Consider the following 11419-nt stretch of genomic DNA (forward strand, 5'->3'; position numbering starts at 1 on the left):
TCCTTTTGACAAGTTTTCATAACTTTCTGAGTACTTCTTTACTTTATAGCCTAAGATGTTCTGGGTTCATCTTCTTTTTCCTCCTGTCACAGCCATGCTTCTTTCTATCAATAAGTAGCACTAGATGCATTTGTTCTTTTCCAGGCAAAATATATGGGTTTTTTCTGAAAAACTTATGGAATCAAGTTCTGAATGGAAGTTAAAGCTGAAATGATAATCAGAGTTTAGTCTTTCAAAGACAAGTCTAAAGCAGATTGAGTACACTGCAATTTAGATTCACTCCAAATCCTTCTCGGAATCCCCTTTTGGAAAAGTTTTAGTTTTCTTCTCCTTTATTATCACCAAGATTTTTGGTTTCTCAGAACTCCTGACCTACAGTCACTGCTATTTCAGATCTCAGGACCTCAGGGGAAACTGTTGGGCTAAAACAAAACTAAAGTAAGGATTCCCAAAGGTGAGAGGATGGAACACAGATGTATTTAGTCACTGTTCTCTCCTTTGATCTAAACAAAAGACACTGGCTTCCTATGTATGTGCTTAAATGTGACCTCAGGGCAGAAATGCCCGGGTTGGAAAGTAGATTTTCCTTTCTCTGGAGTTACAGCAAAATCAATAAATGACATTGAACAAAAATTCTCAGTTCTAAAATGTATCATAGTCTGAATTATAAATAGACAAGTAATCATTGAGTAGCTTTCTAAAAACAGAAGAATTACCAAACGCCAAAAAAATCTGAGTGTTAGCTCAGTTGATTCTAATGCATAATAAATCTGTAAGATATCACTATTATTTTATAAGCTATCCTATAATTAGATATACTTTATCTATATTAAAGATTCTGCAGTCTGAGTAATAATAGATAAAATATATATTCATATATATTATCTCATATTCTCCCTGAGAAACCTGCTGAGACAAGTATTATCAGTCTCATATGACAAAGGTAGAAGTGGAATCTCAAAGAGTTGAAGAGATTTGGCCCTGATTGATTGCCAAGCTGTTAACTGGTAATGCAGCATCTTCTAATTCCAAATTGTTACTTCTCTTATAATGATCTCTACATACCCCCTCCCCAACCTTTACCTTTGCCCAGTCAGCATTTTTTGCTATTTTTTTTTAGATCAGTTTGAGGTTTACAACAAAATTAAGAGGAAAATACAGCCATTCCCCTATACTTTCTGCCACCACACATGCACAGCCTCCTCCATTCTTAACATCCCCCAATTCACTCTTGGTGTTGTACATTCAATGGGTTTGATCTTTTCATTTTCTCCACCGTTTGTCTTTTCCAGAACATCATATAGTTGGACTCATACAGTATAGCCTTCTCAGATTGGCTTCTTTCGTTTAGTAATATGCATTAAATTGCTTCATGTCTTTTTTTTTAAAAAATATCAAACCATGATTTATTTCTACCTAAAAACAGATAGGCATGCAGTAACCACTAAATAGATGCTAGCTGACTTGAATGAATTACCACTCTGGAAAACCAACCACCCTAAATTTAATCCGGCAAGTCTTTTTGTAACTTGATAGCTCATTCACTTTTCAGCACTGATTAATATTTCACTGTCTGGATGTTCCACAGTTTATTTACCCATTCACCTCCTAAAGGGCATGCTGGATGCTTCCAGGTTTTGTCAATTATGAATAAAGCTTTTATAAACATCTGGGTGAAGGTTTTAGTGTGGACATCAATTTTCAGCTCCTTTGAGTAAATATCAAGGAGTACTATTGTCCAATCATAAGGCAAGAGAATATTTAATTTTGGAAGAAACCACCAAACTCTTCCAAAGCGCTGCACCACTTTGCATTGCTCTAGCCGTGGTCAAGAGTTCCTGTTGCTCTGCACCATCACCAGCATCTGGTGTTGACAGTGTTCTCGATTTTGGCCATTCTGATAGTTACACAATCACTTTTGAGGGAATCATTTTAACCTTTTAGTTGGGTTCAGTTGACCAGATTTGACACACATGTCACCCGAAACTGATCAAAGTGATATTAAAGCATTAAAAGAACTACATTTTTTTAAAAAAATGTGCCATTTTTTTCTAAAACAAGTAGAATCAGTAGGCCCATGATTGTTTCATACACAATAAAATATGTTTTTATCTCATGGGGCTTTTTAGTCATAAAAAGTGAAAAATTCTGTTTCGTGGAGATTTTACCAGCAAAAGAGGGATGAAAAGTCATGATCCATTGAGAAAAAACTGAAAATTAATAATATGATGATTTCTAATAGGAGTCACTGTGGCAGACAAGATTCTGCAGACAGAGAAAGCAGAGATTTAGTCATGAAATTAGGTGTTGATTATTTGTTTATTCTAAGTGCTGTTTCAGCTTCTGTTATAATCAAGCACTGTCACAGCTGTCGTAAGAAAGCACTTAATTTATAGAGTCAGGAACCAATGGGGAACTCAAAAGCTGTGTTTTGTTTTGGAAATTTTGACTATTTGGGCAGATAATACAAAATGTTTCTATCAACCAATGAGTTAAAATGTCATATAATTGCCTCTTCGACCACGTTAGGCCCAAGACAGGAGAGAAACAAGATTTCATAGCCTCTTTTTTTAATTAAGTGATTTCTTCACAGTATTCCCAAATATTCAAGAAGCCGAAAGATATATTTTCAGCATTTGCTCTTTCTCCAAATTGTATTTTCTGTAGAAGCAAGACAAATGAAAGACATGTTTTTTAACTATCCCATGATGTTCAGAGCACCACAGTTTGTAAATTTTTAAGTGGAAATGGAAATTGCTTTTATTTCCCTGATTTTTATTTGCAAGTTTCATGCCCCAAACCTGTGTGCCTTCTGATCAAAAGTGACAGCTAGAAGCAGCAACCCATTTAACAGTGACATATTGGGTTACACTCAGCACATCTCTAGTTTAGGGAATTAAAGAACAAAAAATATGCAAACAGAGTAGGGAAACCACTGTTTATCTTGATTTTTTTTTTCCCTTTGTCCCTTTCCTGAATATTCTACCTCAATTTTGCCAAACCTTCCCCTGACAAAAATAAAGTGAAAGAAGCCACACAAAAGATTAGAGGAAATAGAAAAATTCTCAAAGGGATAACTGATTTGTGTTTTCATCTGTAAAAAACCAATTGCTTTTGAATTTAATTTCTTTACACAGAGCTACAGAGACATCATTTATGAAACTTGAAATTATATCAAATACTGCTGACCAGGCTCAGTTTACATACTTGTTTGACTACATTTGATTTCTAAATCTATATTCAAATATATCATTCCTTCATTTACATGAGGAAGAAAAGAAGATTCACCCTCCTCTATTTTTGTTGTATTTTAGATTAGTTTTTTGGGGGATATTTTGTTTCTTCATAAATAAATGCATGCAGAAAAAAAAAACCTTGCTCTTATCTTGGAACATTAGAATAATGCAATTTTGTCTTGTGCATATAAAATGAGTTTTAACAGGGTATCTAACATTGCATCCTGCTGAAATAAGTCTGAGACAAATATTTGGATACAGGTGACGTTTTGGGGAAGGTAATCCCAGGAAGCCAAATTGATAGATGAGGAAAGTAAATGCAGAAGGGAAAGCAAACAGAAGGCTGCATAAGTGAGTTGGCTATCACTATGGACAATTAGTACTCTGCCACAGTTGTCTCTGGGAAGTCTTATAAAATGTATCTTAGAACTGTCTACCCAGGTGATGAAAGGCAAAAGCCTTTGACCATCAGTTCCTGTACAACTTATCAAGGTTGGTTCATGAAGAGTTAATTACCCTGGACTTCCTGGGTACATATGCATGAGAGCTGATCAAGATGCTGCAGGGTTTCATATACAATGGTATCAAAGAAGTACCATAGAAGAAATCAAGTAGTATTCAGTGTGTTCTGAGGTAAGGATCTGCTTATTGGTCTGTACAATATAACACCTTTCTTGCAGTTTGCCAGAGGCTCCACTCAGCATCTTATACACAATAAATAAGATTAGTACCATCAGATCTGCTGGGTCATATGGCCTGGTAACAGAGAAACCTTCCCCACAGTCTGGACCTATGACTTGCATCTGGAATTACAAAGCAGCTGCTTTCTCTGGACCCCACTTTAGACTAGTAGAGTTCCCAAGTCACCCATTAATATAAAAGTCTGCCAAACCTGGCCCATGGGCCAAATCCAATCTGCCACTTAAAAAAAAAATACTATTAGAACAGCAGCACACCCATTTGTTTATGTACCATCTATTGCTACTTTTGTGCTATAGACAGCAGAGTTGAGTAGTGGCAACAGAAACCACTTGGTCTGCAAAGCTTAAATACTTACTAATCTTACTCTTCATAGAAAAAGTGTGTTAACTTCTAGAATAATAAATGGGAGAGACGGAAATTTTCCTAGGTGTAGGATATGATGTCTCCAAAATTGGAAGAAAATCCCACAAACCATCGAGTGAAGTGCCTTACATTAGGGCAATTCTATTAAATCCTTTTAATTGATTTAACTGATTTTAAATACCGTTGACCCTTGAACACCACAAGTTTGAACTGTGGGGGTCCACTTACACATGGATTTTTCCCAATAAATATGTACTACAATATTACACAATCTGTGGCTAGTTGAATCTGTGGATGTGGAAGGGTGGAAACAAAGGGCCAACTGTAAAATTATAGATAGATTTTCAACGGTGAGGAGGGCCAATTCCCCTAACCTCCACGTTGTTCAAGAGTCGACTGTATAATCTTAAATGCAGATGTAGTAGATGAGGGTATCCTTAAAAGATGACCTAGAAGCTACCTGAATCTCAGAGTTCATTGAATTGGTAGATGGCTGACTTGATCCTGATACTCCTTTATTCAATGTTTCCATATTAGTTAACAAACTCCAGCCAATTCATAATACATATAATAACCACCTCGCCCATATTGTTCAAGGGCCACAGTTACCACACCATTGTTTTGCATCACTTCACAATCCATGGATGATAATCATCGTAACTGTGATGCTATCAAGTATCAGGGGATTTCATCATCCCACTTACCATCAAGAACTATGTCCACATTGCTGTCTGACCTGTGAGTGATCCAGCTCTATAATCCCATCCTAAAGGTCTGCTTAGTAGGGTCTCTTGGGGCATAAACTAAATTAGTCTAAGCTTGGGTTCTTTGAAGGCAGAGCTGGAGACAAAGATTTACATGCAGATCACTAACTTCGAAATATGACCCCAAGGAGCAGGAGTGACAAACTTGTGACCTGAGGCACAAAAGCGGATAAAAATCAATACAAAATAGGCATTATTAAGCTGACCACTGCTACAAGAAAATGGTGCTTAGCTACACAGTCCCATGGGACTTTCTGAGGATATTTTTGAAATATGTTTGGGGCATTACATTTTAAAAATATATCAGTCATAAGTGAGTATTGAGCCATTTCCATAGGCATTTCACAACATAACTGAAGTCTCAGAACAGGACATGAGGGGTTAACTGCATGGGTCCAAAGCAACGGGACAGCAGGTTGCACCTGTGTGAAGCCAGTAACCCCATCAGTGGCTTAAAGGGAGAGTTGATGAGCCAAATAGGAGATGCCCAGTACATTACTAATTTTGAATTTACCTGTTTTCGATTTTTGATAAAAATGGCTAAAACCAACACAACAGCTATATAGTAAATATACAGTTGGCTGTTCATATCAGCAGGTTGTACATCTGCAGATTCAACTAACCTCAGATGGAAAATATTGTGAAAAAAAATTCAAGAAATTTCAAAACAGCAAAACTTGAATTTGCCATGTACCTGGAATTTATTTACATATGCAGTAGGTTATATGCAAATACTATGCCAGTTTTTATAAGGGGCTTGAACATCCATGGATTTTATTATCTGTGGGAGCCATGGAACCAATCCCCCATGGATACATAGGAAAAAATGTATTTAAAGTTCTGACAATCCACCTTCTGGATTACAAAGATGTAATCGAAAAAAAAACCCAAAAAGACAAAAAAAAAAAAAACACACAAGTGATTCCACTACAAATAACAATCATAAACTGTGGAAAAATTAAGTGAGCAAAAGGAGTGGATTCTGAAGGGGAGTCAATTTAGAGGGAGCAATGGAATGTTTTATATTTTTGTAATTGGGCAAAGGAACTGAATAGACATTTTCCCAAAGATGGCATACAAATGGCCAATGGGTACATAAAAGGTGCTCAACATCTCTAATCAAAGAAATGAAAATCAAAACCACGATGAGATATCACCTCTTATCAGTTAGAATGGCTATCAGCAAGAAGACAAGAGATAACAAATGCTGGTGAGGACTTGTAGAAAGAGAAACCTCTGTGCACTGTTGGAGGGAATGTAAATTGGTAAAGCCACTATGGAGAACTGTATGGAGTTTCCTCAAAAACGTTAAAAAAAAAAAAAAAATGGAACTACCATGTAATCCAGCAATTCCAATTCTAGGTATTCATCTGAAGGAAAAGGTATCTGCACCCACATGTTCGTCATAGCATTATTTACAATAGATAAGACATGAAAACAACCTAAGTGTTCATCAATGGATGAATGGATAAAGAAAATGTGATACAGAGGAGGAACAAAGATGGCAGAGTAGAAGGACGTGCTCTCACTCCCTCTTGTGAGAATACCAGAATCACAGCTGGCTGCTGGACAATCATCAACAGGAAGACACTGGAACTCACCAAAAAAGATACCCCACATCCAAAGACAAAGGAGAAGCCAAAATGAGATGGTAGGAGGGGTGCAATCACAGTAAAAACAAATCCCATAACTGCTGGGTGGGTGACTCACAGACTGGAGAACACTTGTACCACAGAAGTCCACCCACTGGAGTGAAGATTCTGAGCCCCACGACAGGCTTCCCAACCTGGGGGTCAGGCAACAGGAGGAGGAATTCCTAGAGAATCAGACTTTGAAGGCTAGTGGGATTTGATTGCGGGACTTCGACAGGACTGGGGGAAACAGAGACTCCACTCTTAGAGGGCACACACAAAGTAGTGTGTGCATCAGGAAAAGAGGGAAGGAGCAGTGAGCCCAGAGGAGACTGAACCAGACATAACTGCTAGCATTGGAGGGTCTCCTGCAGAGGCGGGGGGGGGGGGGTGGCTGTGGCTCACCCTGGGGACAAGGACATTGGCAGTAGAAGTTCTGGGATGTAATCCTTGGCGAGAGCCCTCCCAGAGTCTGTCATTAGCCCCACCAAAGGGCCCAGATAGGCTCCAGTGTTGGGTTGCCTCAGGTCAAACAACCAACAGACAGGGAACCCAGCCCCACCCATTAGCAGTCAAGTGGATTAAAATTTCACTGAGCTCTGCCCACCAGAACAACAGTCAGCTGTACCCACCACCAGTCCCTCCCATCAGGAAACTTGCACAAGCCTCTTAGATAGCCTCATCCACCAGAGGGCACACAGCAGAAGCAAGAAGAACTACAATCCTGCAACCCGTGGAACAAAAAGCATATTCACAGAAAGATAGACAAGATGGAAAGGCAGAAGGCTATGTATCAGATGAAGGAACAAGATAAAACCCCAGAAAAACAACTATATGAAGTGGAGATAGGCAACGTTCCCGAAAAAGAATTCAGAATAATGATAGTGAAGATGATCCAGGACCTCGGAAAAAGAATGGAAGCAAGATCGAGAAGATGCAAGAAATGTTTAACAAACACCTAGAAGAATTAAAGAACAAACAAACAGAGATGAACAATACAATAAGTGAAATGAAAACTCCACTAGAAGGAATCAATAGCAGAATAACTGAGGCAGAAGAACGGATAAGTGACCTGGAAGACAGAATGGTGGAATTCACTGCTGTGGAACAGAATAAAGAAAAAAGAATGAAAAGAAATGAAGACATCGTAAGAGAAATCTGGGACAACATTAAATGCAACAACATTCACATTATAGTAGTCCCAGAAGGAGAAGAGAGAGAGAAAGGACCAGAGAAAATATGTGAAGAGATTACAGTCGAAAACTTCCCTAACATGGGAAAGGAAATAGCCACCCAAGTCCAGGAAGAGCAGCGAGTCCCATATAGGATAAACCCAAGGAGAAACACGCCGAGACACATAGTAATCAAAGTGGCAAAAATTAAAGACAAAGAAAAATTATTGAAAGCAGCAAGGAAAAAACGACAAATAACATACAAGGGAACTCCCATAAGGTCAACAGCTGATTTCTCAGCAGAAACTCTACAAGCCAGAAGTGAGTGGCATGATATACTGAAAGTGATGAAAGGGAAGAACCTACAACCAAGATTACTCTACCCAGTAAGGATCTCATTCAGATTCGATGGAGAAATCAAAAGCTTTACAGACAAGCAAAAGCTAAGAGAATTCAGCACCACCAAACCAGCTCTACAACAAATGCTAAAGGAACTTCTCTAAGTGGGAAACACAAGAGAAGAAAAGCACCTACAAAAACAAACCCAAAACAATTCAGAAAATGGTCACAGGAACATACATATCAATAATTACCTTAAACGTGAATGGACTAAATGCTCCAACCAAAAGACACAGGCTTGCAGAATGGATACAAAAACAAGACCCATATATATGCTGTCTACAAAAGACCCACTTCAGACCTAGGGACACATACAGACTGAAAGAGAGGGGATGGAAAAAGATATTCCATGCAAATGGAAATCAAAAGAAAGCGGGAGTAGCAATACTCATATCAGATAAAATAGACTTTAAAATAAAGAATGTTACAAGAGACAAGGAAGGACACTACATAATGATCAAGGGATCAATCCAAAAAGAAGATATAACAATTATAAATATATATGAACATAGTAGCACCTTAATATATAAGGCAACTGCTAACAGCCTTAAAAGAGGAAATCTACAGTAACACAATAATAACACAATAATATTATAATATTATTATTATAATATTATAATAATAATAAACACCTCACTTACACCAATGGACAGATCACCCAAAATGAAAATAAATAAAGAAACAGAAGCTTTAAATGACAAAATAGACCAGATAGATTTAATTGATATTTATAGGACATTCCATCCAAAAACAGCAGATTACACTTTCTTCTCAAGTGCGCATGGAACATTCTCCAGGATAGATCACATCGTGGGTCACAAATCAAGCCTCAGTAAATGTAAGAAAATTGAAATCATATCAAGCATCTTTTCTGACCACAACGCTATGAGATTAGAAATGAATTACAGGGAAAAAAACATAAAAAACACAAACACATGGAGGCTAAACAATACGTTACTAAATAACCAAGAGATCACTGAAGAAATCAAAGAGGAAATCCAAAAATACCTAGAGACAAATGACAATGAAAACACGACGTTCCAAAATCTATGGGATGCAGCAAAAGCAGTTCTAAGAGGGAAGTTTATAGCTATACAAGCCTACCTCAAGAAACAAGAAATATCTCAAATAAAAAATCTAACCTTACACCTAGAGGAACTAGAGAAAGAAGAACAAACAAAACCCAAAGTTAGCAGAAGGAAAGAAATCATAAAGATCAGAGCAGAAATAAATGAAATAGAAACAAAGAAAACAATAGCAAAGATCAATAAAACCAAAAGCTGGTTCTTTGAGAAGGTAAACAAAATTGATAAACCATTAGCCGGACTCATCAAGAAAAAAAGGGAGAGGACTCAAATCAATAAAATTAGAAATGAAAAAGGAGAAGTTACAACAGACACCCCAGATATACAAAGCATTCTAAGAGACTACTAAAAGCAACTCTATGCCAATAAAATGGACAACCTGGAAGAAATGGACAAGTTCTTACAAAGGTTATATAACCTTTCAAGACTGAACCAGGAAGAAATAGAAAATATGAACAGACTAATCATAAGTAATGAAATTGAAACTGTGATTAAAAATCTTCCAACAAACAAAAGTGCAGGACCAGATGGCTTCACAGGTTAATTCTATCAAACATTTAGAGAAGAGTTAACACCCATCCTTCTCAAACTCTTCCAAAAAATTGCAGAGGAAGGAACACTCCCAAACTCATTCTATGAGGCCACCATCACCCTGATACCAAAACCAGGCAAAAATACTACAAAAAAAGAAAATTACAGACCAATATCACTGATGAATATAGATGCAAAAATTCTCAACAAAATACTAGCAGAGAGAATCCAAAAACACATTAAAAGGATCATACACCACAATCAAGTGGGATTTATCCCAGGGATGCAAGGATCCTTCAGTATATGCAAATCAATCAATGTGATACACCATATTAACAAATTAAAGAATAAACACCATATGATCATCTCAATAGATGCAAAAATGCTTTTGACAAAATTCAACACCCATTTATGATAAAAAACTCTCCAGAAAGTGGGCATAGAGGGAACCTACCTCAACATAATACAGGCCATATATGACAAACTCACAGCCAACATCATTCTCACTGGTGAAAAACTGAAAGCAGTTCCTCTAAGATCAGGAACAAGACAAGGATGTCCACTCTCACCACTGTTATTCAACATAGTCTTGGAAGACCTAGCCACGGCAATCAGAGAAGAAAAAGAAATAAAAGGAACACAAATTGGAAAAGAAGAAGTAAAACTGTCACTGTTTGCAGATGAGATGATACTATACATAGAGAATCCTAAAAATGCCACCAGAAAACTACTAGAGCTAATCAATGAATTTGGTAAAGTTGCAGGATACAAAATTAATGCACAGAAATCTCTTGCATTCCTATACACTAATGATGAAAAATCTGAAAGAGAAATTAAGGAAACACTCCCATTTACCACTGCAACAAAAAGAATAAAATACCTAGGAATAAACCTACCTAGGGAGATAAAAGATCTGTATGCAGAAAAGTATAAGACACTGATGAATGAAATTAAAGATGATACCAACAGATGGAGAGATATACCATGTTCTTGGATTGGAAGAATCAACATTGTGAAAATGACTATACTACCCAAAGCAATCTACAGATTCAATGCAATCCTTATGAAATTACCAATGGCATTTTTTACGGAATTAGAAAAAAAATCTTAAAATTTGTATGGTGACACAAAAGACCCCGAATAGCTAAAGCAGTCTTGAGGGAAAAAAAACGGAGCTGGAGGAATCAGAATCCCTGACTTCAGACTATACTACAATACTACAGTATTTAAGAAAATATGGTACTGGCACAAAAACAGAAACATAGATCAATGGAACAAGATAGAAAGCCCAGAGGTAAACCCATGCACCTATGGTGAACTAATCTATGACAAAGGAGGCAGGGACATACAATGGAGAAAAGACAACCTCTTCAATAAGTGGTGCTGGGAAAACTGGACAGCTACATGTAAAAGAATGAAATTAGAACACTTCCTAACACCATACACAAAAATAAACTCAAAATGGATTCGAGACCTAAATGTAAGACCGGACACTATAAAACTCTTAGAGGAAAACATAGGAAGAACAGTCTTTGA

Source organism: Balaenoptera borealis (genome assembly GCF_965194805.1).
Source record: "Balaenoptera borealis genome assembly, chromosome: 7".
NCBI lineage: Eukaryota > Metazoa > Chordata > Mammalia > Artiodactyla > Balaenopteridae > Balaenoptera > Balaenoptera borealis.